This window comes from Pleurodeles waltl, chromosome 7 (assembly GCF_031143425.1).
Source record: "Pleurodeles waltl isolate 20211129_DDA chromosome 7, aPleWal1.hap1.20221129, whole genome shotgun sequence".
In the NCBI taxonomy this organism is placed as follows: domain Eukaryota; kingdom Metazoa; phylum Chordata; class Amphibia; order Caudata; family Salamandridae; genus Pleurodeles; species Pleurodeles waltl.
The window spans coordinates 351,946,677-351,968,548 of record NC_090446.1 but is presented as its reverse complement, the minus strand read 5'-3'; positions in this window follow the sequence as shown (position 1 = coordinate 351,968,548).

Genomic DNA, 21,872 nt, shown 5'->3' with positions numbered 1-21,872 from the left:
GACATGAACCATCAACAAAAACAATTTGGTCATTTTCATCAAGCTTAGTATCCTTAATGTCAGGTCGGGGTTTTGTGCAAAATTCAGTCACCTGAAGGCAGTCATGCTCGACGTCTTCAGCGTTCTCGATTTCAGCATTTTCACCGGGAAGCAAGGTTGCTGGATTCAACGTAGTGCACCTTTTCAGCTGCACATTCGGTGAGCCCAGAATTATTGTCTCATACCTTGTGAGTCTTGCTCCAGTCATGTGTTGCGTTCGGGAGCGGGTCAAAAGTATCTCAACTGAGTGAGGGACCATGACTGTTACTGGGTGTCCCATCACTATTCCTTCACTCTGAGTGAGGCTGATACCAACTGCTGCTACGGCGCGCAAACACCCAGGCAGTGCTGCTGCGACCGGATCCAAAGTAGCTGAAAAATACGCTACTGGTCTGTTTATGCCACCATGGGCTTGAGTCAAGACAGACAAAGAACATGCGTCACGTTCATGACAAAACAATGTGAAAGGCTTTGTGTAATCAGGCATACCTAAAGCTGGAGCCCTGCACATGCATTCTTTCAATTCAATAAAAGCATCCATCTCATCTCCTTTCAGCTCAATTTGATCCAATGCATCCTTCTGGGTCAGTTTCAGTAAAGGCTTGGCTAGAGTTGAAAAGTTGGGAATCCACTGGCGACAGTAGCTCACCATCCCCAAAAACGTCCTCACCTCCCTCCTTGTCTTTGGTGGACTCATTTGGAGTACACTTGTTATTCTTTGCTTCATTATTCTCCGTGACCCTTTCTCTATTTGATGACCCAAGTATTTTACTTTCTTCTGACAGAACTGCAACTTTGAAGGAGACACCTTGTGTCCATTCCTTCCCAAATGGTTCAACAGAGCAATGGTATCGGCTGTGCAGCCACTTTCTGTCTTAGATGCAATCAGTAAGTCATCGATGTACTGTACTAGGGTTGACTCGAATGGCAATTCTAATGCTTCCAAGTCTTTCTTTAGAATCTGATTGAATAGTGACGGTGACTCAGAAAACCCTTGAGGAATTCGACACCAACTGTAAACTCTGTCTAAGAATTTGAAACAAAAGAGAAATTGGCTGTCCTCATGAAGAGGCACCGAGAAGAATGCTTGTGACAAGTCGATGACTGAGAACCACTCGGCATCGCAAGGGACTTGAAACATTATCACAGCTGGATTTGGTACGACTGGGCAACATTTGATTATGATGTCATTTATTTTCCTCAAGTCCTGTACAATTCGGACCTTTCCACTCGGCTTTATTAGTCCCATGATTGGTGAATTACATGGACTGCTTAACACTTCTTTCAGTACTCCCTGTTTTACAAATTCGTCAATGAGTTGGGCAACTTTCATGAGGGTGTCTTGTGCCATGTGGTATTGTGGGGTCTGGGGAAAGGTTACAATGGGCTTTACAGTCACTCTCACTGGTTCCACTCCTTTCATCAATCCCACCTCTTTCCCTGTCATATCCCACACTTCCTTTCCGACTGTTTCCTGTAATTCAGCTGGAATATCTTCTTCAGTTATCATCGGGAAAAGGCAAATCAGAGGATACTCTTCATCGACAGTTTCCATCTCATCCCCTTCTACACTGTCCTCTTCTTCCCCATCACTGCTCGTCTGAATTTTTATCCCATCGTTCGAGCACATAATCGAACATCCCAATTTGCACAATAGGTCTCTCCCTAAGAGTGCTATCGGGCTTGAGTCACATACCACAAACTTATGTAACCCTTGATAGTTACCAATGCTGACTGGTACTGGATCTGTGATTGGGTTCGTCAGGTGCCTGTTTGCTACTCCCACCACTTGAACTGTTCTCCCTGAGAGTGGCAAATTCGGTACTTCAATGCTCTTAACAGTTGAACGTGTGGCTCCTGTGTCAACCAAGAATGAAACACGATGACCCATGACTCTTCCCTCTACATATGGACCCTTTTGATCAACTTCCAAGGATGCTGCAAGCACACAATCTCCCTCCTCTCCTGAACTTTCACTCTCCCATACATTGTTTATTCCATCCTCACTGTGTAATGGGAACTGTTGTACGGTGCCATTTGTATTCATTACCTGACCCGAGACCTGTGGAGGAACCATCACTTGCTGCTGACTCATTGGTGCCAAAGGTATTTGCATTTGCTGATTAGGTACCATGGGAAACTGCTGTTGCATTGGCTGCATTTGCGTCATCTGCATACGGGGCATCTGCATCTGCTGCGGCTGCATAGGTTGTAATCCCTGCAGCTGATTTATTGTCTGAAAATTTGGGTTTGGACCTCTCATTTTCGGTCCCCTCATTGTCTGAAATGCATTGACATCATTGTTTTGCTGACCAACACCTGCACCTTCCTGCACCACCATCGGGCACTCGCGTTTCCAATGTCCGACAATTCCGCACACGTGACACGGCATCACCTTTTTCAATGCCTGCACACCATTCGGAGTCACAACAGTGTTCAAATCCGGACCATTATTCCCAAAACCTCCTCTGCCTCTGCCTCTCGCCTGTGGCTGAAACATCATATTTCCCTGCAACTGCGGCTGCGGTTGCGGTACCTGCTGTTGGAACCCTTGCAACCCTTGCAAACCTTGCAGACCTGTCTGAGCTGCTTTAAGTTGCATCATCATCACCTTCTCTTTCAACCTTTTCTGTTTCACTTCAATTTCGTCGCTACAGTATTTCGCATAATTCAACACCTCATCAATAGGTTTCGACTGCCAACAAATCAAATGCGACTTTATCATCTGACTTATCTCTGGTCTCAGCCCTTCCACAAATCTGAACACAAAATGAAGCATGTCCTTCGCCTCTACTGTTTCCGTGCCACTGTAGTTCTTGAACGCCTTCAACAACCTCTCATAGTAACTATGAATCGACTCTTTAGCCTCTTGGGCAGTTCGATCGATCTTCTGCCAATCCACGTTTTTCGCGGCCACCTTCGTCTTCAAATGCTCAATCACCTTATAGTACAAGCTCATCACCATAGGTGATGGTGCACCCGTATCCCTGTCTCTCTCTGGTTCACTTGTCGGCCAACCTACAGCTCTTTTGCAATCCTCCCACAAATCTGCCGGAACCACAATCTCAAAGAGGGTGTTCAGATCTTCCCAAAGACATTTTGCAAGCTTCACAAACCTATCAGTCTGCTGATACCATTCAATCGGTTTCTCTCTCAGTTTGGGAAAATCATCCGTAAAAGACTGAATGTCGCTTCTGTGCCACGGTACATGTATTAATTTTCCCCCTGCTGTCTCCCTCATTGGTAACATGGTTACTGCATCACTACTCTGCGGTCTTTTCTCGTTTAGCTCTGGGACACTGTCTTTCCTCTTTTCCTTTCTCTTTACCCATCTGCTTTCCCATTTGTCTAAGCACCTCCACACTTGTGCACTCTGCAGCAATTCTCTAAGGTGCGCCTTCATGCCTGCTGACCTCATGTGTTCAAAATCTGTGGTCCCGAAATCCAATCTATAGCTCCTGCTCAAGTGTTTTGTCTTGTCTATATCAACCCAGTTTTTGTCAGCTATTTCTTGCAAGCTTCTATGTACCTTGTTCACTTCTCTCGTAATCCTGGGACATAGATACCTCAGCTCTTCTTCCGAGTAGGACTCTAACCTATTCACACCCATAGTCCCTTCCACCAATTCTTGCGCTTCCATGTTCAACCTGACCCTATTCAGATAGTCTTCTCCCTTCCCACTGGCTGAGCCTTGTGTGGAATTCAGACTGTTGAACCACTGTGTCAGCTGTTGCGCATTCAGCCCCATCAATGTAGCATTCACATCAACTGCCATCGATGGTTGCGGCAACTTTTCAGTATTTGATGACAGCGGTATCATCAGTGGGGGACTTGACCTCACCAGTGTTGACTGAGCACATATGGGACTAAACTCCATCAAGGACCCAGATCCAGTTGGCAGAGCCGCTATCGGAGTTGTCTCTGGAGTGTTTTGAATGCACCTCCTTTCCATCCCACTCTGCACCATTGATCCTTGACTGCTCATACCTGAATTAGGCTGAATGTACAAAGGTACCGGTGGACCTACAGTAATGGATAGGGATATCGCATCCGCGTTCTGTCCATTCCCCATGTTCTGAGACATGTTCATTCCCACACTATGGGTCATCATTGCCGGCATGCCCATTTGACTCCCCGTCATCTGAGCATGTGCGTTTCCCCCCTGCGTCTGCTTTTGTGGAATCCAAAACTGGGTTGATTCAGCTTGTGCCAATGTTGGGTTGCGACCATTCTGTACTCCCATCACGGTTGGATCTAGAATCATTCCCGTACTGTTATCACTGCTGTAGTACCTTGGGACCTGCGGCTGATAATTTTCTGCTGGTTTCAACATGGGCACATCTGGATATATTCTCCTAACCTGCGGTATCTGCGGGGTGAACAGTAAACTCGGGTCCTTAGATCCCGATGGCGTTCCTGAACTCGGAGTTTCATTATTCTGTACCGGTGCCTGAGGGGCAGAACTGGTACTTGGACCTTGTCCATTCTCTGCATAAGGTGGCGGACGGTCGTTCAGCAATTGCATTATTAACTCCTCATCCTCTAACTCCTCTTCTCTCCTTAACTTTTCCTCGTCCTCTCTATCTTTGGAACACCTCCCATTTGTCTTACAGGTAACCTTCTTGCCTGTCGTCTCCTCTTCTTCCTTGGTAATTGCGGGAAACAATTTTATCCCCTGCAATACATCCGACCTCCACACTTTCTGTGCATTATCCCACCTAGCGTCCGCTAGTGTCTTTTCTACCTTCCTTATCCTGGTCTCGAACTTATTTTGCTGTTGCTGTCTAGCCATTAGTTCCCAAATCGCTAGAGCCTCAAACTGTGCTGGCCTTGGAGGTACCTTCATGTCGTACATCGCGAATCTCAAATTCTCTAGGATCCTTATATTGAATGTCCCATGGATCGGGAACGCTACGCTCCCATGTTTCTCTGTCAGCTTGTGCCATTGCTTTAGCCAAAGGCACGGAGCTACCCCCTTTTCCTCCATTACAATGTAAGCTGGTGTGCCTTCGGGTGGCGTCTCCTCTCCTACGCTCGCTTTAATGTAAGACTCCCCCTTCATCGCACTCTTTAATGCTTTAAAAATTTTAATTTTCTCGTCTTTTATTTCACAAAGTTTGTAATCAATAAGTGACTTTAATTCCCGGAATACTCTTCGCTTGCCTTTCCCCTTCCAATCGAGCCCCACGGACTGCGTCCAATCCGTGCGCGACCCTTCTCACCAATCAACCTATCCCAGCGCGGCTCCTAGTGACGTCACACTCAACTTCTGGCATGTATCGCGAGCTACCAAAAAATTATAATAAAACAGATCTGTCGGTTTACTACAGGAAGGGTAACACAATCGCTTCAGGACCTTAGGGATTTTTCACTAGCCTCGGCAGTTATTCCATCTTTCTCGGTCCCCACTTTCGCAAGCAAATCTGACCCGCAGACTGCTCTCAACTTGTCAGTGATCTATTCTAGTGCACGTAGAATTTTGTCAGAGCCCGAAGTCGAAGTTTTCTTTCACTCCCTTAACACACGTACCGACTCGTTGACCACGCCCGATCAACCTACTAAACCGACCAGACCACAACATAAAACAAGTGTCTCATACACTTTTCAACATACTCCGGAGTCTCTTGACCTCGCAGGGCCCGTTTCAACAACAACAACCACGTGGACCTTTTTCTGCACAAAGCGCCACACGCACATGAAGTTCGACGACTTCCCTACTCTCACACTCGGAGTCGCACCTCCGCTATTTCTATGAAGTTCGACGACTTCCCTACTCCTACACTCGGAGTCGCACCTCCGCTATTCTCTAAAATCCTCGCAACCTTTTCAAACAATCTGCGGCAATAAGCTGTGCAAGCGCAAAACCCTAACTTCACTCATACCGTCACCAGTACCGCCAACGCTGATCTCACACCTCCATTCTCTCCATTCGCAAGCTCCGAGATCCCGGGAAAGTCGCGGTGGACCTAGCCCATCATCATTCTGTCAATCTGTTTTACCCAAGAAAAATCTAATTCAACACCATATACCTCTCGAGCGGGGTCTCAAAAAAGTCTAAACCGTTAATTCAACACCATGTATGTCTCGAGTGGGGTCCCAAAAGTCTAAACCGTTAATTCAACACCATGTATGCCTCGAGTGGGGTCCCAAAAGTCTAAACCATCCTCTGCTACCATCTACTGATAGAGCGTTCCATACTAATAATTTACCTGTATTTTGGACGCTCTTTAGGCCGATGAATCTTTTGGCTAAGTGGGACTCTCTTCACCCGAGATCAGTCAATTTAATGTAGTCAATAATCAATAACGAACATAAGCAATGCCCTGATCAACATAACACTTAACAATTAATCCAGAATACATTTCGGCGAACCATGACCTTTCGGTCATGAATAACCACACCAGTTTATTCAAAGTTAATGAATTTATTTCCCTATATTAACAAAGCTAGCACGATATAGATGTGTCTCAACACCAAATGATAAACGTAAATGAACATTAATAGCTGTCCATAACGGCGGAAAAGATGCAATCTATGCAGCATTTGAATAACAAGGCATTCGATAATAGCAATGCAAATCACTAAAACTATAATCTGTAATGAACTAATTGCATACATTTAGTCAGCATAACAAGGTCTCAAATTGCATCGTGCAACAAAAGGAATCCTCATCTAACCTCAAATTAGCATCGGCATGTGGGACTTCATGCAAACACAATTTAGCAACATTAATTTGGAAAACTCCTAACTAGGTATCTTATCAAAAATCATCAGTTGGTTACCTAAAAGAAACACAATGCAATTGTACAATGTCCTTTCATATTTACCAATTTCAATCAGCATTCAAGGAAGTCTTCGTCTCACAGGTACCGTTTCTCGATCAGCATGAGACGGGGCAAAGGGGCAAGGTGGACGGGGCAATTGCCTCACGGCGGCAAGATAAAACTACTACTTCATGCAAAGGGATCAAAGTTAAAGTCTCTAGGGTAAGAATCATTTAAAGTCTCTTTCTCTCGATTAGAGAAAGCATCAGAGTCTCTTTCAAAATGGCGTCGCAACAAGGTGGGCCATAATAGCTGCAATGTCCTGCAAAATGGCGGGTATCGGGCTGGTAATGGCTGGTAACAGCAATAATGGCTCCTTTCTTCTCGTGCACCTGGTTTAAATAGACAACAGTTCAAATCCAGTAGGGTCTTCCATTGGAGGGTTCATAGGTTGGCTTCAAATTGTCCAATCAAAAACAACAGTTCTCAAGCTTTTACTTAAGCATACATTATCCTTGGAGACGGGTACGTAAGTTGCAACATTTTATACCAATTAACTCACTTTCAGAGCTTCCATTGTCCGCACCTGCAGATTGACCTTGGAGCAAAGAGAAAAATGCCAGGCTGGCACGAAACCTTAAGATAAGCATGTGAACGATCTCAGTGGAAAAGTACAGCTTCAAGCAGAAATACACGTTTATTAACACATTGGAAAAATACGAGCATCTAAATCGTGAGACCAGACAACTAGGCCGAAGCCTGCACTAAAGTTATGCTAAGCTAAAACATTTCAAACAAGCAAATCATAGCACACGTTTACGATTATGTCAGATTCGTAAAATTCTAATACATCACGTTATATAAAGCACGCTTATAAATGTTGGCAAACTACTCTGAGGGCACATTTTGTCCCCGTACAATCCTTATTAGTTCGGTTAGAGTCACACATGATTATTTAACTCTACGTTTATGCGCTAATAAATGTAAAACCTTCATTTCTGCGTCATCACTTCCCAACCACTTTGTTGGGTGTGCTCCTGCAAAGTACTTATTGGTGCCTGTAGCAACCTTTGTAAGCAGCTGAGCTTTCTTGTAAGGAGTGTGACTGGTGTTTGCACGGCAGGTCTTCTGCTCATGAGAACAAAACTCTCAATCTACGGCACTGATTACGAATGCCCTGGAAGATGTTTCAAAATGTATTATCATCAGATAACCAGGGGCAGGGAATTTACCAGGTGAGATAAACAGCGCGTGTTTTGAGTTTTCTCCTATTAAGGGAGGAAGTCCACATCTTTGTTACTACCTGGCATTTTTTGTCCCTATTATATTTTGGAAAGTTTGGTCTGCTCAAACGTATTAAGGTGTAGACTTTATTGCACCTAATAACCAGGTGCGATGTGCGATAGATTCTGCTTCACTTGAATGGAGCTATAGACAAATGAGATTCATATAGTGTCACTTTAGTCCATATCGGACCTGTTCCATATTACTTAAAGGTAACTTTATGGATATAGGATTTAATATCCCACATTAACACACATCATTATTTGGACATACCCATACGTAAAACGTTTTGTCTCTAAAGTTTTGCTAAGAGGCTTAAAACCAAATATGTTTGTAGGCTGCCCAGCAGAAGCGCAAAGGTCCCACGCCCGCCTTCCCCTCTTCCTTACCATGTTCTCTCCTCCTTGACCATACACTGTGCAAGTTTACCTATGAGACCTTGTAAGTATTTCTCGAAGGAGGGGCCCGGTTGACTTTCGCAGCATTTAAAATGATAAAAAAGACACAACCAGTCACAGATATTTTCTGCAAGGAAAATGATGTTGGGTAATCTGGGTACCAGAATATGCTGACCAGATGCTCCAATGTCTGGAAGCAGAATGGGGTGCATTTGTTATTTATTTTTGGTTGTTGTTTGGTGAAGTGCGAGCAAACCCCTGATCACAAAAAGGAGTGTGCGAAGTTTGTGTGATTGGCACTTATGTAACTACACAACATTATGGTAACATTAAGTGAAAATAAGTATAATTACAGAAAAAAATCAGCAAAAACAGATTTTGGTACTATTTAGTTTTAAATGCGTCCTCGTGTCCATGTTGGATGTGAGGACGCATTTCGTGTTACAAACATATGGCAAAAAACACAAGCACTGCAGATTGTGTTCTAGTCATCTGTGTTGTTCGCGTGCGCTTGTGCTAAATTTTTGCCGAGAATGGCACGTGACTGCATGATGAGGGTTAATAGCATTATTTCAGGAATCTCAGGTAATCATGTGACATCAAATTACCGAAATTACATGGGATTACGTCAGCCTAAGGGAAATTAGGCAGGGGTCTCATCAAAAGGTGATATAATGCTTTACAGCAGGATTAAAAAGTACAAAGTTCCTGTGACAGCCATTAAACATCATTAGGCCCGAGCAATAGCACAGTTATAACTCAGGTAGTAGAATCAAAAGGCACAGCATGTATATCGAATACAATCATAAGTGTCACAGAAGTGGAAGGAGATATTGAATGATCTAAGATATAAATACAATTTTGGTTGATTGTCCATCTAGAGAGAGGTCAGAATAACAACACATAAAATGGAGAAGGCCTACCGACTGGTTTGGCCAAGAAATGCAGGATCACACTTTGGACAAGTGGTTTCTATGAGGCTGATATTCATGGTCTCTCTTGAATATGGAGAACGGAGGGGGTGTCCTAATAAATTTAACTATTTTCTACAGCACAACTTGTTCAGAAGATGCCAGCAGAAAAAGTTATGTGTTTTGCCACATACAAAGCAAGCTAGCCATTTGTGTAGCTCTCCAAACGTAACGCATATCAACTTGGTCTTCCTAAAGTTATGTTCGACTATGAAGTCATATTCAGTATCGTCAATATAATCAGCAACCAGCTAGTTAGTAAATATTCACATAGAGGAGAAGGTCTACTCACAATGCAGCAGATGCAGATGACCTCTGTGGAGTTCCCAGAAGGGTGGGAGCTACAGAACAATTAAGAGAACTTCAGCTCAATTTCACTCCCTACCTTTTTACTAGGTGAGGGGGTCAGTGCCATAGACAGGTGGATAACATGTTTTGATGATAACCTATTCTCAGTCATACTCCATGAAATTCTGCAACCGACAAAATTAGAGGAGAATGGTTTTGCATTAATGTTGCTACAAATTTTGCTCCATTCTTGGACTACGCATTAGGGATAAATTGATGCAACATAATTTTGAAGAGGTGTGGCGGGTGACTGGGAAAACAGAGATGGGAGAGGTAGAGGGGGCTGTGAGCTGCTGGCCAGGCAACCTGAACAGGACACCATGGTGCCCACAAGGGCAACAGTGAGGAGCAAAAACAGGGCCGACCTTCGGGAAAAGCAGTAGCAAGTGAAACCTAAGACATAAATCCTGAGATGGGCTTCGGGTCAAAGGTGGCAAGGGACAGATAACTGCCAGAGTTCCCCAAGGTACTTAAAGAGCATAAAGCTAAGGATGACTTGATCCAAGAAAAGATGCCACATCGTGTAGCTGAGGCAAGCGAAAAGCCAATGCATTCCTCTTACCTTGACTATGCGAAAAGGACCCAATGCCACATCTGTGAAATACCCAATGCTGCTTTTGCTGGTCACCTTGAGAAGTACTAAAACGTTAGACCAGATAGATGTTGGCTGCTATTTAAGAACCCCTACTGCCCAACTAAACATGGAAGTGGCCACACCACAAGGTTTTGTCTACCTGCAGTCCTTAACTACTTACTTTCCCAACCCTCAGGGATGGTGTGGTGGGAGAGGCTGCTGTGATTGTGCAGGAGAGAGGGGCGCTTAGACCCTGACCACCAAGGAGTTACGCTGTGTGTGACGCAGGCAGCCAAATATGAGTGGCACTTTGTCCATCTCTGAAGCCTGCACAACAAGACAATATAATATGAAAATGCGGAATACAGCGCCCTAGTTATCTCTTTACAGCTACTAACACTTTTTATCCGATTAAAAGAGGGTGAAATCATACTAAGATGTTTTAACTAAAGTAGCCTGAAATACTGATCAGCAGTAAAAGGCTTACTATGCTGCCAGGATAATGTTAGATTGAGTGAGATAGCTGCGTGAAAAAAAAACTACTTTTAATCACATTTAAGTGTCAGGAATTGAATGTCTACTTGGCCTGTCAGGCAGAATTTCTTTTTTTTTTTTTTTCCAATTCCGAGCAGTTGTAGTTCCTTTAAAAATGTTTCCTACAGCCTTCTTTAAAACGTGATAATACATATGATGGTAAATTGAAAAGGTTTCTTCTTCAGTTAAGAGGAAGCAAGATTTGATTTCTTGGTAGTTAATATTGTGGTGGAAAAGTTGCTCAACAAGGTTTCACAACAGGAAATGCATGATCTGAACATCGCTGTAACTAAGAGGAAACTTAACCATAAAAAATAATTTCCAAAGGAATGTCACTGCTTCAAATTTGTGACCTCCTTTGAAGATTTATTTAGACCGCTCAAGCCCTAGATACCTGAGATTCAGTAGGATTCTCATCACACTGGGCACGGTGATGGACCATTGCTGGCCGTCCTTCAGTGCTGCACCCAGTCAAAATTGTATTTATTCTTAATAAATATGAGAGCATCTTACCACTCTGATCCACTGAATTCAAATTTATCTCATCAATAGTCTTTATAGAATCTCCTAATGTCCAAATGGATTCAGCCATTGAAGAATGTCATTATGTACCCTAACCCAATGCTATCCCTTTAGGTTTATGATAATAATCATACTACAAGATGCATAGTTCAGGAGTGTGTGTAGATAGTCTCCCACTCGGTTGAGGGACATGGAATGCTAGTGGTTCATGGGGAAGGCTTGTTTTCCATGGAAATAGATGAAGATCTCCATGTTTGGGACACATCCATTACTTGCTTCACGTCAACCAATATAATGGAAAATGTGGTCAAAGGGATGGTGGTTTTTTGATGCGCCTTATCTAACATAAAAGGTCTTGGTTGAGGCAAGAGAAAGCGTGGGGTTCCCCACTACCCTCTTCAGGCTGTGAGGGTTTGGAAGATGGTAATGCTGCGTCCAAGCATACTAAGACCCAGTTCCATGTTTGGGAAAAATAGCACTGCTAAACGAGACAGCAGATTAGTAGTGTGGGAAAGTGGAGCAATATCTAGGTGCAAGATTGTGACACTTGGCTGGGTAGGCAACAGCAAGGAGGGAGGCAGCGAGAAAGGAGTGAACAAGAAATCAGCAAAAACAGCGGTGCACGGGGCCAACTTCATCTGCGTACTAGAAACTCTCTCAGAACAGCACAGAGTGAAAGTGCTCCATGGGGCATCAAGAGGGCTCCAATAACTAATTCCAAGACAATTAAATTATTTCCTGTGGCAAAAAGGTTCTTTTTACATAAACGTCTAACTGGGCCTAGCTGGATCATCTCTGTCCTGCCTCATCTTTGGCCCACAGACTTAACTAATCAGCTTTGTACAGGCACTTTTGGCCACAGTGGGAGCCATCTGCGAATATTAACAACCTCGCAGAGACTTATGGAAATATTCTTTTCACTTTCCCATCGTCTTCTTTAAGGTCCACATCGTATCTTACATAGCACTTGCCAAGAGTGAGTAAAAATATTTTTCTTAGTCTATGGTCAGTAAGCTAAGCATTACGGCCCATTCCACTCAGAAGAGAAAACAGGAGGGTCAGCCAGGAACTGAGGCATGGCAGTACCCACCAATGACTTTAACAAGGCCAACAAACAACATATATGTGCCAGGTTGCTCATAAGTAACACCTGGCCATAAAGATGAACCTGATCTTATGCTTGAATATTAGAAACCCCTCTCTGTTGGTCTCCCAAACCTGGCACTCCCCGTAGCCCTGGCTGTGTTTAGTCTTTGTTACCTTGCCTGCTCCTCATCTTTTGGGGCCAGTGGTTGTTAACTGGTTGAAATAAGTTTTAAAAAACTGGATTGTGTCTTGAGACCGAAGCATGAACCCTCAAGCTGCCACTGCCTGTGTTTCAACAGCTGGTTTTCTGGAAAGGAATACATAATGAATGGATAATATATGTACTGGAGCTGCTCGACTGGTCCAGTAGACGCCATTTACGTCTGTCTTTTTTGTTATGAAGGACATGTCAACCCAAATGACGTTAAATAAAAAAAATAGGTGTGATGTCACAGCTGCAGAGTAACGTCAAAGTAACAAGCACTGTCAAAGTCAACAGGCCTCAGCTTTAAGCCTGGGCTTAAGGCCCTGTTGACTTTGATAATGCTAACAACGCATGTGTAACTACAAAATGACACGGTCGCAGCAACAGACCAAATGGATTTCCTTCCTCAAGTTTTAATTTGGAAGTTGTTACCACTCTCATTCCATTATTTGATGCCTGAAACTTGAGCTCTCGCTCTGGCGTGTTGGGATCGGCAAGGTTAGCAGGTGAGTACATGTCTTCTGGGATACCATACTCCAGGCCTAGACATCCCTTTAGTACGCCCCTGCATTCTAGGATTTGGAGAATCAGTTCATTTCAATTGAACTAAATTGCAGGCTGGACTGGATATGGCGAAACTGGAGAGTCCATCTGCTACACGCAGGTCTAGAAAATACATCTCTGTGGTTACTGGGCTGAGCCACGGGCTTAGATTGGGGTGGGAGGGGAAATGCCTCTTTATTGAGCAGTGCAAATTAGTATTCAAATAAAATACAAAAGATACTCCAATTTTCCTGACAAAGCATAACCACCCAAAACACCCTGAACATTCAACAAAAATTTACAGATTACAGTAGTTACTTCTCTAAATGCCACTTAAATAACTTCTTTACACCCCCGCGCCCCATCAAACAGTTACACAAAATCTCATTTAAATCGATAAAACTGAAAGGTTTTTCTCATGCAAAAAGGAAGAAATATGACCAACTGCTAAAAAAAACACTCGATTTGGGTATGGAAACGGTTTTGTGAGGTAAACAAGTTAGTGAAATTAGATATTATGACCATTCTTCATAACAGTCCATCATAATTTCGTTCTATAAACGTGGACAGTGGTGGTGCAGGATCAGAGAGGGGAGGGCTTGAGAAACAGGGCGTGGCCACGAAGGGAGGAGTCCTGATACCTCATTCAGCTGGTACTGTCAAGTCACCTGAAGAGATGCAGGGGCTCCTCTCCGACACATTCCATAGTCAGGAGTAGTGAATGGCCTCCTGGTCGGTATCTGGAAAAAAGGGCCTAGATTTTCCTAAGAGGGACACAGATCGGGCAGAAGATCTTCACTATGACTGCATTTCAAGTCACTCGTCTCTGGCCTCAAATTAATCAGTTTCGACTCGTGCTGCACCTGGAGCAGTGAATTAAACACTCTCTGCTAACACCTTACTACGAGATACATTTGAATCCTGCAAGAAAGACACAACCTTCCATTCTTTCAATGCTAGTAAGTTGAGTACACTTATATTTGATTATCACAATATCTGCTACTTACAGCTTTTAGAAAAGACAGAAGGGTGATACATTGCGCTATAATAAACTCGCATTGGCAACAGCAGTAGGTGTGAACTTGGCAAACTGATGCAATGTTTATTTTTTTATTGCAAACGTTGGCCACAAAAATTTAAAAAACTTCTAAACATAGTGGCATATACCTGAAATAAAAAAATACAAATATGTATAAAAAATAATGTAATAGTTTTAAAAGAACAGTGCTTTGTAGCAGGCGTTGTACAAAGAACTGTTGTAGAAACCCTTTTCAGTTTTCAAAAACATTAAAGTAAAATATAGTTCATATTGGATCAAAAATTGAACAGTTGGCTTTGAACTGCAGTAACCTAACAACACATTTTAAACACACAAGGATAACAAAAAAATAAATATAGGCTAAAGAATGTAAACAAAAAGCACTGGTAAAGTATTAAGTTAAAAGTCTTGGAACTGAAGAGCACTTTTATTCAGGGGATGTGCAAGTGATGTGAATGACACTACAAGAGACCAATGGATGAAGAGGTCAGACCGAAAGTGTTTATATCTATAATATTTTGATTATGAGTTTCTTTTAGACAAACATAAGGCTGACAAGACAGCAAAAGCTCTCTTTATGAATGACCTAATATTTATTATTAACAATGGGCAGGTAGCTTCTTTCTAGGAACTCTCAGGGTTTTGACAGAAACAAAGAGTAATGCACGACGATATAGTGATTCACCTAGGGCTGCTCAACTTTATCTCATGAGGAAGAAGGCAGGTCTTCCAGAGAACAAATTTACTATACAGACACAAATTGAAAGGATAGATGTAAAACAGATTAACCCTCCCCCGCGAGATGACCACAGATTCAAGCTTGAATGTATGCCTTTGAGGCATTGCTGGTAAGTAGTTGCATGTCATGTGCAATTCCCTCGCTGTTTTCTTTTGCCAAATAGCCCTTTGCATTTAGAGACTTGAAATTAGGTCTCGCCTAACAGGCAGCATTACCTGCCTGTAGGTGAAACCCTTTTATGGACCATTCCAAAAACATACTGTTGGCTTTGAGCCCACCCATTTCTTAATGTTGGTTGATTTTATTTTACTCTCACTTGCTGGTTTTTTATTATATGGATTACCCTTCTCTTCTCGTATTTACAATTTACCTACATTAAAGCCTCTTTACCATCCTATTGATTGGCTGACATATACTACTGCTCACATTTAGAGAACTACCTCTTTTTTCCTTTTCTTTCAATAGTCCATGAGAGTAAATGTCTTTTACTTTGGGCCTCCTTGATCATGTCTCTAGAGCCTCCATTGCTCCATTTCCCTAATACCTACTTCTAGTTCCTTCGCCTACCCATGCCCTTCTCTCTAGACCTGATGGGCTGTGTCATTTCTTTATACATATAAATATTTTTTGGGAGGGCCCAGTAGCTGCCATTTGCTTCTGAATTACCAAAGGCGCTTTCGCGCTACTAAAATTACATTATTTTATTCACAGTTCCAAACTGAGTTCTCATCATTCCCTGGACCTACCTTTGTGTGATGGTGCATAATCTTGCATACGTCCTCATTCTTCTAAGAATGATGCCACTGCCAGCAGCAGCCATGTACTCATTTTTTTTTCTTTTTATTTTTTTAGCCGAAGCTACACAGACTCGGAAAAAGTATTGGCAAAGCCAATATGTCACAAAGACGGAAACTGTTGGCTTTACCAATGCTTTTTATTGCATCCTCAGTGACAACCCAACTTGCGAGTGTGGGGGGCGACATGAGATGGCAGGATGATGATTGAAAAGCAACAGGTAAATGTGTTCTGAGGGCTGAGTGTTTCAGCTCCTTTCGGACGGAACAAGGCTTCCGTTTTCACATGGAATTCACTGTGTGCACTGTAAAGCTCAAAATGCCGAGCATACAACATATGCAGGGTTATGGAAACACTCTTTAACAAGAATGCAGTACCAATTCCAATACCAATACAATAGTTTCTCCTGGACTAAAACTTATACCAAGCATTGGCACAGCCTATAGGTTTCACCTCCGCAAAATCTGTTGTTTTTGTTATTGCTTTTTAGACATGTTACACAGCAGCACTAGCCAGCATGTCTTAAAGTTAAAAAAGCAGTATTACACCGTCAACGTCAGAGACATGGCCTCAGATTATTCAAGTTGATGATTTAAAAAAAGTACATTTAAAATGATTCCTATTTGTCTATTTCTGTTAAAATCTGACTTGTTAGCGCACACCACTGCTGTCATTTTATTGACCTGAGAAGGATTAGAGACTGAATCGCCCGCTGGGATTGAAGTGTGCAGATATTTGTACATGCGCTCCACTGACCCACCTGACCAGCTATGCTGGTCACTGCTGTGGCTTTACCCTCAGGGGATCCGAGACGCTTGACCCATATTATCCCACAATCACCCACATTGTCCACTGTGTGTTCCCAATTGCAAGCACTGAACATGTGGGCTTCAGGGGCAAGCTAGATACTACCACTGCTGCAGTCTTGGGCATCCCACCACACCTGGCTTCCATGCATGCATGGCACCACTGCCTGTTCGTGAAGTGTGTAGAGCCGGGTCAATCTGGTATTTGTCAGGTATTGGGTTTTTGTTCTGGTGAGAAAAACTTCAATTGAGTGAGGGACCAAAACTGTTAAAAAATGTCCCATCTCAATATTTTCACAATGAGTTGCAATAAACCAACCGCTGCCACAGCTTGCAAACAGCCAGGTAAAGCTGCTGCAACTGGATCCAAAGTAGCAGAAAAATATGCTACTGGGCGATTTACACCACCATGTACCTGGGTCAGGACACAAAGATCACAAGAATCATGTTCATGACATAACAACATAAATGGTTTTGTGTAGTCAAGAATTCCCAAAGCTGGTGCTCTGCACAAACTCTCTCTCAGCTCAAAAAAAGCTTCCACACAAGCTTCATCAAAGGGGACTGGATCAGAAATATCTTTGTGGGTCAGTCTCTATAATGGCTTTGAAATAACAGAAAAAGTGGGATTCCATTGGTGGCAATAACTCACCATTCCCAAAAACATCCTCACATCTCTTGGTGTGACCAAGGATTCATTTGCAAAATAGCTGTAACTCTCTCTTTCTCTGGAAACTTTCCTTGCACCCTTCTCTATTTGTTGTCCCAAATATTTCACTTCTTTCTGGCAGTACTGTAATTTTGACGGGGACAGTTTATGTCCATTCTCTTCCAAATGATTCAATAAGGCAATAGTAGCTTGCCTGCATGCTTCCTTCGTCTTTGAAGCAACCAAAACATCATCAATGTGCTGAACTAATGGTGATTGGAAAGGCCTTTCAAAAATCTTTTTCAACACCTGATTGAATATTGACGGTGACTCTGAAAAACCTTATGGGATTCTGCACCAACAATATACACAATTGCAAAATTTAAAACAAAAGTGAAACTGACCATCCTCATGAAAAGGCATAGAGAAAAACGTTTGTGACAGGTCCACCACCGTGAACCATTCTGCTTCACATGGGATCTGAAACAAAAAAACTGCTGGGTTTGGTACCACTGGACAACATTTGACCACTATGCCATTATTTTTCCTAAAATCTTGAACAATTCTAAATATCCCACTTGGTTTTCGCAAACCCATAATTTGAGAATTATATGGGCTGCTCAGCACTTCTTTTAGAACTCCCTGTTTCACAAAGTCTTCAATTACAGGAGTAACTCCTTCAATTACATCTGGTGCCACATGATATTGCGGAATTTGGGGAAAAACTACATTAGGCTTGACTATGACTTTAACTGTTTCAACTCCTTTGATCAGACCAATGTCCTTTCCCGAAAAATCCCAAACTTTTAAATTAACTGTAGCCTGTAAGTCAGTTGGCAGGTCTTGTACTGTAAAGGCAGAGTTGAAACTAATTGTCCATTTACTGAATTACGTTCAGTTTGCACAGATGAATCATCATCATCATCACTATTCATCTGAATAGCAATTCCATTATTTGTACAGGTAATTGAACATTTTATTTTGCACAATAGCTCTTTTCCTTATAAGGATAATGGACTTGAGTCACAACCTACAAATTTATGCAAACCTTCAAAATTGCCAATTTTAACAGGAACTGATTTAGTAATCGGGTACATTAAGAACTTCTGCTGTTCTTACTGTACAGCGTGTAGCTCCTGTATCAGACTAGGAATGAAACATCATGACCTATTACTTTTCCATTTACATAAGGACCCGTTTGATCCACTTCTAATGAAGCTGCTAAAACACATTCTTCTTCATCCGAACTCTCACTCATCACTTTTTCATTTGATTCATCCTTACTGTGGAGTGTGAACTGATGTACTGTTTGATTACTGTGATTTAACTTTTGACCTGTGTCCTCCTGAAGAAGCCTCATCTGCTGCTGCACTAATGGAGTTTGAGGTATCTGCATTTGTGGCTTTGGTATTATATGTATTTGGGGCTGTATTTGCTGTGACTGTGCCACTTGAAAACGTGGCACATGTATATGTTGCATCAGCTGGGAACTTTGCATTTGCTGAGGATTCTGCCTCTGGTTAACATTATACTGGACATATAAATTAGGACCCCTCATTCTCTGTCCCTTCAAGTTTGGGAAACAATTGTTTTCATTCAGCTGCGTAACAATGCCCTCTCGTACCAACTTTGGACACTCCCGCTTCCAATGCCCTATGTTTCTGCAAGCGTGACAAGGTAACATCCTTTTCATTATCTGCATATCACTAGGATTAACAATAATATTCAGATCAACACCACAATTTTCATTTCCATTACCACCACAAACTCTACCTCCTGCCTGTCCCTGTTTTTGAAATACCAGCATGTTTCCCTGCAGCTGTGGAAAAGTCCCTGCATTCCTGATTGTGCCGCTTTAATCTACATAACCATCGCCTTTTCCTTCAAGTTCTTCTGTTTCATTTGAATCTTATCACTATAGTATTTAGCAAACTGTAATACTTCATCAACTGGTTTTGCTTGCCAGCAAATCAAATGACTCTTAAGCATCTGACCAATTTCAGGTCTCTACCCTTCAACAAATCTGAACACAGAATAAATCATGTCTTTGGGCTCAATTGTTTCTGTACCACTGTAATGTTTAAATGCTTGCAGCAATCTCTCATAGTATACATTTATTGACTCTTTCGCTTTCTGTTGTCAGGAATAAGGCCATGCACGGTCCAGGTCTCGCCCCAAAACTTCACTGCGCAACTCAGCGGCACTTTACGCGCACCACTTGTCATCCCCTCTTGTTCCAAAGGTGGCTTTCAGCCTTTTCTGCCCTGTGGCAAAGCTCATAGAGATGCAGGTTCAGGACATTGATGGTCAAGATGCACTTATCAGTGCTATTCCATGAAGGGACTACAATTCCCATGTTTTTAGAGGCAGCAGCCATCTTGGGGTGTGGCAGACCCATAAAGCCCAGTCACACCCAAGCACGTTGCTCACTATTTTGAAGACTTCAATGCAACCAGACCTTGTGGAGGTTTCTCTGGAGAAGAGCAGAATTCCTGAAAGGCAGAGTGTCATCCAACCGAAGTATCCTTGTTTCCATGGTGCATTAAAAAATGAGTAGGTCATATTCATAGCACTTTACAGATGTAAAGTGCTCTTGGCAAGACAATTCAAGCGCTTCAGTTTACAGATGTAAAGCACTCAGGCATGACAATTCAAGCGCTTCAATTCACAGATGTAAAGCGCTCTTGGCACGACAATTCAAGCACTTCAGTTCACAGATGTAAAGCGCTCTTGGCACGACAATTCAAGTGCTTCAGTTCACAGATGTAAAGCGCTCTTGGCACGACAATTCAAGCGCTTCAGTTCACAGGTGTTAAGTGCTCTTGGCACAACAATCAAAGCGCTTCAATTCACAGGAGTAAAAGGTTCTTGACACAACAATCAAAGTGATTTAGTCCACTTGAGTAAAGGCACCCCCTTAGTATAATGAGTGTAGCACTTTAAGGCAAGACAAGTCAAAGCATTTCCTGGTATTATAAGTAAAGCACTTCAAGTTCAATAAATAAAACCTTTTCGGTTTTTATAGTTGTGAATGTGAAAGTATTTTTGGAGATAAGCAAATCATAGTTTTCATTGTTCTTCGAAAAGCTTAAGATGTGAAAAGCATATTTAATTCTTTGAGATTTTCTAGGTCATCATCAAAGGTTTATGTTGTGAATGCAGAGATGTTACAGTATTGATATTCTGAATGTAATCATAGTCCAAAGCTCTTGCCATCTCTTGTTTCTGAGGTCGTAGTTTATTCTTGTTCCTTCAAAGAAGGGGCTTTGCCCTCATTTCAAAAGGGGTCTCCATCTGATATCTCGGAGACGCATTTAGTCAAGAGTCTATTGATAAGTTGCATTTTGATGAATGAGTAAATGCATGATTGTTCTAACCTTTTCTTTTCAGATCTCTCTCCCTGCTGTTCCCTACCCTAATTCCCTTCCCCCCGACTGGCTTCACCATAACTCTGTGCTATAATAGCTTCCTGAGTTGGTGACGACAGAAGGTGGACCTTTTGTTCAGCGATCAGATCCAGAGGAAAGGTCACTGTGACACCTGTGCTGTCCTATCAATTCTCTGCCAATCTATATTTTAGGTGAGATTCTTGGTTTCAAAGATTCAATTGCTTTGTAGTAGTACTTCATTACATCAGGAGATGGTGTACCTGTAACTGGATCTCGTGGAGGCTCTCCTGTTGGCCAATCAACACTCCTCTTGCATTCCATCAACAAATTAGCTGGAACCACTATTTCTAACAGGGTATTCAAAACTTCCCACAGGCATTTTGCAAGCTTTAAAAACCTATCTGTCTGCTGGTACCATTTCACTGGTTTCTCTCTCAATCTTGGGTAATCATTTGTAAATGACAAAATATCACTCCTGCTCCAAGGGACATGTACATAATTCCCCCTGGGAATTCCTCTCAGTGATCAAATTTTTACTGGAATATCAGTCTGCTGCACATCAGCATTTGAATTTTAGACTCCTTTTTCTTCTGATCTCTTTTCTTTGCCCATCTGCCTTCCCATTTATCTAATGTTTCCCATATTTGAATATTCTTAATTAATTCTTTAATATGAATTTTCATTCCCGGAATTCTCATTTTCTCAATATCTTTTTAATTGAATTCTAATCTGTAACTTCTTCTTTGTTTCTTTGATTCCTCAACTTCTATCTCGTATTTCTCTGCAAGATCTGCCAATTTCTGATGTACCAATCCTGCTCTGTTTGTAACATTTTTACATGTGAAGCGTAGCTCATCTTTTTGAGTCTTGCCAGGTTCAATGAATTTCCCCCTTCAGGATTTGTTTTTGCTCCACTTATTTTTTTTAACCAGTCGAATAACTGCTGAGCTGTCAAACCTTGTAATGAAACATTATTATTGACATTGAGTATGCCCTGTGGAGTAATACATAGAGTCGCTTGAGTCATCAGAAATGAATTTGAAATCAAATCTGACTTTCCCAAATTCTGTGAAGTCCAGGAATAACTTAGATCAATCAGTGGACCTGTCTTGTCAAAAGTCTGATTTATTGGAATCATGCCTTCCGCATTAACATTGAGTCTCTCCATCTCTGCATTTGAATAAAAA